This window comes from Camellia sinensis, chromosome 1, assembly GCF_055761805.1.
Source record: "Camellia sinensis isolate YWXY chromosome 1, ASM5576180v1, whole genome shotgun sequence".
Classification (NCBI taxonomy): Eukaryota; Viridiplantae; Streptophyta; class Magnoliopsida; order Ericales; family Theaceae; genus Camellia; species Camellia sinensis.
In genome coordinates this window covers 137,031,374-137,037,771 of record NC_138961.1, presented here as the reverse complement: position 1 = coordinate 137,037,771, position 6,398 = coordinate 137,031,374, and the positions used below count along the sequence as shown (strand labels likewise).

The 6,398-nt window shown below is 42.2% G+C and overlaps 1 long non-coding RNA gene across 1 annotated transcript; it reads right to left on the bottom strand.

Annotated features, from left to right (window-relative positions):
* Window positions 1-445: 445 nt before the first annotated feature.
* Window positions 446-909, bottom strand: LOC145789988 (uncharacterized). The gene is made up of 2 exons (XR_014328544.1): window positions 741-909; window positions 446-666 (listed from the first exon to the last, which is right to left on the bottom strand). It is a non-coding gene; the product is annotated as an uncharacterized LOC145789988 (long non-coding RNA).
* Window positions 910-6,398: the final 5,489 nt, after the last annotated feature.

Genomic DNA, 6,398 nt, shown 5'->3' with positions numbered 1-6,398 from the left:
ATTACTTAATAATACTAATTTTTGATATCACATTGTTGGCTACATATTTTGTACAAGCCAATTACAATTCAACGCGTGGCAAAATAAGGGTAGTACGGGAAGACTATTCAAATCTTCGATCTTGATTGTACACGTGTCAGTTAATATTGATTGTTACAAGGTCTGAGTAGCAGTGGATTAGCAGAGAGATATAAAGTGATGTGGCATCATCGGTTACCCACATTTGAATTCAAATTCAAGAGGGAAGCCTAACTGCAAGTGATGGCGTAATGGAGCTATTCTTGAGGCAACATGATCAGCGATCATGGAGGAGCAGTTCGATGATTGGATATACAGTTTGATGGTCATCCTTAAGTAGTATAAATAGCAAAGAAGACCCTAGAAAAAACCCCCAGACTCAGATCCAGTACTTTTGAACTCTTGATTTTTTTTAAGCGGGTTATGATTTTTGGTGTTAGATTTTTTTGAATGCTGAGTTCAATCTTTTGTATTGACTATTTTGATACTCCAATTCAGTTTTAGATTTTTTTTTTTTTTAAATGGAGTAGATTCCAGTCGCTCATTTTTTAGCGAGAGACGTGGCCCAATTTAAATCGTCCTTCATAAGGAGCACAGGAGGGAAGTCAAGTAGAAGATCCAAACTCAATGAGATGAGGTTTTAGAGATCTGGAAAGTATGATTTTGTATTAGATGATTGAATAACATAAAAAGGCATAATAAATAATGATTTCAAAAAGTACCTAATAATTTTCCGAAAGTACGTGTTCTTGGGTCTAGTGCAGGATAGTATATGTGTGTAGCCAAACATGACTATTGCATTCAGTTCCCGTGCCAGACAACTAACAAGTTGTAGGGGTGGGCGCGGATCGGTTGCGGCCACGGAACCTCCAATCAGCCATCCGTCCAATGGATTGGCGGATTGGAGAAAATCAATCCGCATCCATCAGCCAATCCGGAGGATGCAGATTGACGGATTGGCAGGTGGATGCGAATCGGTTTGGCGGTTTAAAATTTTACAAATTTTCAATATAATTCAATATGTGCACTTCTTCACAAAAAAAAAAAAAAAAAAAAAAAAAAACCACAAACGTGTGTTTGCACTTCCTTCCTCAACCACCACCTCTGTGCAATGGGCAAACATATACGACAAACAGCAAACAACAAACAGACAATAAAGTATTTTTCTGAACAAAAGCAATACCAGCTATTTCCATAGGAATCCAATCACAAACAAATGCAGTCAATACTGAACAATCATACATATTTTTTTTGAACAAATGCAATACCAGTTCTTTCCATAGCAATCCAATCACAAACAGATGCAGAACAAACACAAATTTTCAGCAACTGGCTTGCATTCGTGTTTCAATCCTCTCCTCATACTCCTATCTCTCTCTCCTCTCTTTCTCATTCTCTTCTCTATACATATTATGTATATGTAACATTAATCACTCTCATCACATGGACCTCACTGGAGTCTCTATCTCATTTTATATATTCTATTGCATATATATAAATATATTGATTTGTGTGTGTGTGTGTGTGTGTTATGAGTTTCAGACAAAACCCACCTCAATTTCCAGGTGTATTTGGACACACTTTTCTTCCCTACAAAAGGTTGGACCAGCTGTTATAGATGTTGAAAACTCATTTATATATATCTAATAGAAACAACATGTTTGTGTCATCTTAATCCGAAGACTTTGCATCATGTTGATATACCAAATGAAGAACATAGTGATAAGAAAATGAGCATATCTGTATTTCTACATGATTAATTTAAGCCGAAGCCCTAATTACTGGGAAAAAAATTATAAAAAAAAAACACAGAACACACTCACAGAAAAGGTTGAGAAGAGAAGATCCATCAAAGAGAAGAAGAGAAGAGAAGAAAACCTTCGAATCGATGCTTCGATCGCTGCTCGCCGCCACTGTCACCGATCGCCGATCGTCTCTAGCCACCACTGTCGCCGATCGCCGCTCGTCGCTCGCGAGAGAGAGAGAGACAGTGTTGTCGAAGAACTAGGGCTACAAATCTGAAGGGCAGCAATACAGGGGAAAATGGGGGAAAGTAAATGCGGGCGGGCGGGTCGGGTGCGCCAATGGAATTGGCGGTTTACCCGTAACCCGACCCGAATTGGTTGTAGCCAAACAAATTCGGTGTTTAAGGGTGCACAAGCCCATGTAATGTAACTCGAAAAAATAAACGAAGCTCAAATTAAAATTCATTTTAGATCTGAAAGAGTAAATAAATATAATTTAAATATATTTTAAAAATTATTAAATTGCAAATCAAATATGAATTTAATAAGCATCCTATAGCCTTGTCATCTTGTAGACCCCCCATTTTTGACCGACCTTAAGACTTAGACATTACCGATGGAGCGCTCGGTGATATTGCATGTTGTGCTTGTTCAGAAGTCCCAAAGTCGCGGCTGCGAGCCCTGCCTCCGGACTTCCAAACCCTCTTCTGTGCCTTTCCTCGGTTTGCGAACCAGACTCGGTTTTCTCTGTTTCTTTTCCTGAGGGGAGGGAGAGGTCCGGTAGACCATCTCTCAATGGCCGTGGGCCACATTTTGTGGCCGTAGGCCATTTTGCCCATTTCGGAGCCCGGTTTTCGATTTTTCGGGACCTTTGGCCGTGTGCCTCGGTTCGGGACCGCCTAACCATCTCCGTTTGCCCCGGTTTTTGGTATACTTCCTATTTACTCCCTTTCGAGGGACACTGGGGTCTGAGAAACCCACTTCGTGGCCGAACGCCACTTTCGGTGCTTAACAGCCCATTTTCGAGACCCCGAACTGCGTGTTTTGGCCCCCGAGCATTCGTTTTGCATCGGTTTTCGCTCATTTTTGGCAGGTACCTCTCTTTCATCACCAGGAAGGCCGTAGAAGGGTGGGAGGCCAGCAATTATCTTAGCAACCAGTTATATTCCATTTTTGCCCTCCGGCGCCCGTTTTTCTCACTTCCGAGCCAATGTTGAACACCTTGGGGGCATTTTCTTGAACTTTTAACCACATATTTGTGATGTACACACATGGGAGGACACCAAAAGTTTGTGGTCGGCCACTAATGTTGATTGACCCTTTTGAACCCCTCCAAAAAAATGGCTTGTTCTCTCTCCTGTTTTACAGTTTACAATTTTGAACCACAGGGTTGTGATGAGGGAACCTGGGAGGACAGCAATTTGTGGTGGTCGGCTACTAATTCTCATTTACCCTTTTGACCCTTGGCCGGCCGGCCACCTGCAACTTGGAAAAGTGGCCGGCCATAATCCTTAGGTTGTGTGCATTACAGCTATGCACTTTTTGTCCCCCAAAAATATCTTGATCCGGGGGGACAGCTTGTGGTGCAGGATTGGCTCCTTTTCCCCACTCTTTCCCTCCCTTTTCTCCCTCTCTTTGGTCTATATACTTGGCTGGCCAGGTCTGGAATCAGGTGTGACAAAAAATTTCCCTAAGGGCTCTTGCATTGAATCCATCTCCATCTCCATCTCCAAGCTCTAAAACCCTAAAGTCCTACACCTCCATTTCTTCATCATCATCAAGCTCTACCACCACCACTCCATTCCAGCAGCAAGGGGAGGAATTCCAGCAGCTTAGAGTCATCAAAGTTGGTCCAAGAAGCAACAAAAGCATTGGTCTTCAAGGGTAAGTCCACTTTCCCTCTTTTCTAGCTCATTTTTGCACCATTCCTCTAGCCATCTTTCTTACTATTTTAGGCTCCGACCCTAACTGTAAGTAGGCTTATTTTGAACCCCTCTTCAACATTGAAGAAGGTCTCATCACTGTTTGGGACCTCCATATGCCACTTGTTGTTATATCCCTCATTTGGTCCCCATTTTTGCATGCTTTGGCAGCCCATGGTGCTTCTGTTTTTGATCATTTTACAGAGCTAGAAAAGGTCTTATTTTGGCCCATTCTTCATGTTTCATTAAGGTCCTTTCATGGTTTGAGGCATATTTTATACACTTCATGTTATATCTCTCTTTTAATCCGCATTTTTGCATGATTTGTTAGCCTATATTGCTTCCATTTTTGGACGATTTACAGAACTGAAAATAGTCTTATTTTGACCCCATATTCATGTTTCATTAAGGGTCTTTGGCTGTTTGATGAATTTTTTGCATACTTTGTCTTTTAACCTCTTTTGGCCCCTATCTTGCATGGCATTTTGAGCATACTTGTATACTGTTTTTGGGGCTTCCATAAACTGTAAATAGTCATATTTTTGGCCCCTCTTCAGTGTTGTAGAAGAGTCTTTTTTTTTATGGGCTTTGCATCTACCACTTGCTTCTTTGTCCATCTTCCGGTCCCATTTTTGCATAAGAGCTTAGCCATATCTATGTTTTTTTTGGGGGGTTTTACAGTTCTGTAAAACATCATATTTTTGTCCCCTATTCAATATTGTAGAAGGCCCCTAACCTGTTTGGGGTCAGCAGTTGTGAGTTGCTTCTTTGCCTCACATTTAGGGCCATTTTTGTATGCTTGTTCTGCCCTGTTTTTATTTACTGTTTGGCCATTCTTTGAACTGTAAAAATCCTTATTTTGGGGCTGCCTTGCTTCTGTCTTTACATTCCATGTACCAATTAAGCATGTTTGGTATAGCTATAGGCCATTTCGGGTGCCAAAATTCATGTTTCGGGACTATTCCATGCATCGGGTGTACTTTTGCCTCATTTCGGGGCTGTTTTCCCCCGCATTTCAGTGCTGAAATTCCATTAGCATGTTTGCATATCATATTGTCATGTCATATTGCATTGCGTATGCCATTGCCTCGGTTTGCGTGCCCGTGTGCACGCATTTCGAGGCACTTCATTTTCATCCATCGGCCTCTTATGTGAGTGTGGCTGAGGCTCTCTCATGTTAGTATAAGTCCATGTTGCATTCTATATGCCATTTTAGCCTTATTGCACTACGTATGCCATTGCCTCGGTTTGCGTGCCCGTGTGCACGCATTTCGAGGTACTTCATTTTCATCCATCGGCCTCTTATGTGAGTGTGGCTGAGGCTCTCTCATGTTAGTATAAGTCCATGTTGCATTCTATATCGCATTTTAGCCATATTGCATTGCATATGCCATTGCCTCGGTTTGCGTGCCCGTGTGCGCGCATTTCGAGGCACCTCATTTTCATCCATCGACCTCTTATGTAAGTGTGGCTGAGGCTCTCTCATGTTAGTATAAGTCCATGTTGCATTCTATATGCCATTTTAGTCATATTGCATTACATATGCCATTGCCTCGGTTTGCGTGCCCGTGTGCACGCATTTCGATGCACTTCATTTTCATCCATCGGCCTCTTATGTGAGTGCGGCTGAGGCTCTCTCATGTTAGTATAAGTCCATGTTGCATTCTATATCGCATTTTAGTCATATTGCATTGCATATGCCATTACCTCGGTTTGCGTGCCCGTGTGCACGCATTTCGAGGCACTTCATTTTCATCCACGGCCTCCTGTGGGAGTGTGGCTGAGGCTCTCTCATGTTAGTGTAAGCCCATATCATATTTCCATGTCATTTGCATTGCGTATGTCATTTTCTCGATTTGTGTGCCCGTGTGCACGCATTTCGAGGCATCTCATTTTCACGGCATAGTGCATACTAGGTTGTATCTTAGATCGCATTCATGTATTTCCTCAGTTTGCGTGCCCGTGTGCACGCATTTCGAGGCATCTCATCCATAGCATTGTGTATGCTCGATTGTGTATTACCTCGTGTAGCGTGTATGTCATTCCATACCATTATGTATGTTAGGATTGTATCTTAATTGCATTTCATGCATATCATGCATATTGCATCGTGTTCGGGATAGGAGTTAGCCCGGGCACGGGAAACGAGGTGCGTTTCGTACTCCGAGTGACGGAACGTGTCTCAATTTCCTAGTCACCGACACTCCGGATTATCCATGATGGAGTTAGGTTTTAGTTTTGTTTTCCTGTGCATTCACCCTATATTGAATTGCGCAATTCGACTCCTCGGCCATCATGCATCGATATGCGTGATTGGTGGCACGAGGATCGAGGCATGCATACATTTGTAGAAATACATTGCTATGCCCCTTTCATGCTCTCTGTTGCAGCAAAATGAAGAATCAGCAACTTTTCGGAGCTTGGCACGCTTTCCAAGAATAACTGCTAAACAGAGGCTAATTGGGGCATCCCGGTGGATTTCCGCGCAAGGCAGCCTAAACATACATCATTCATCATAAGCAAGGCAGTCCCTGGCTTACACGCCAGTTTAACAGCTTTCTTAGTTAATCTGTTAAATTAATTAGGAATTTGTACATTATTTGGACTGTAATATTTGGACTGTACTATTCTTTTATTTGGACTGTAATTATTTATTCGGGACTGTATTATTTATTCGGACCCTCTGCACGAGGGCAATATTGTAATAAGTGTG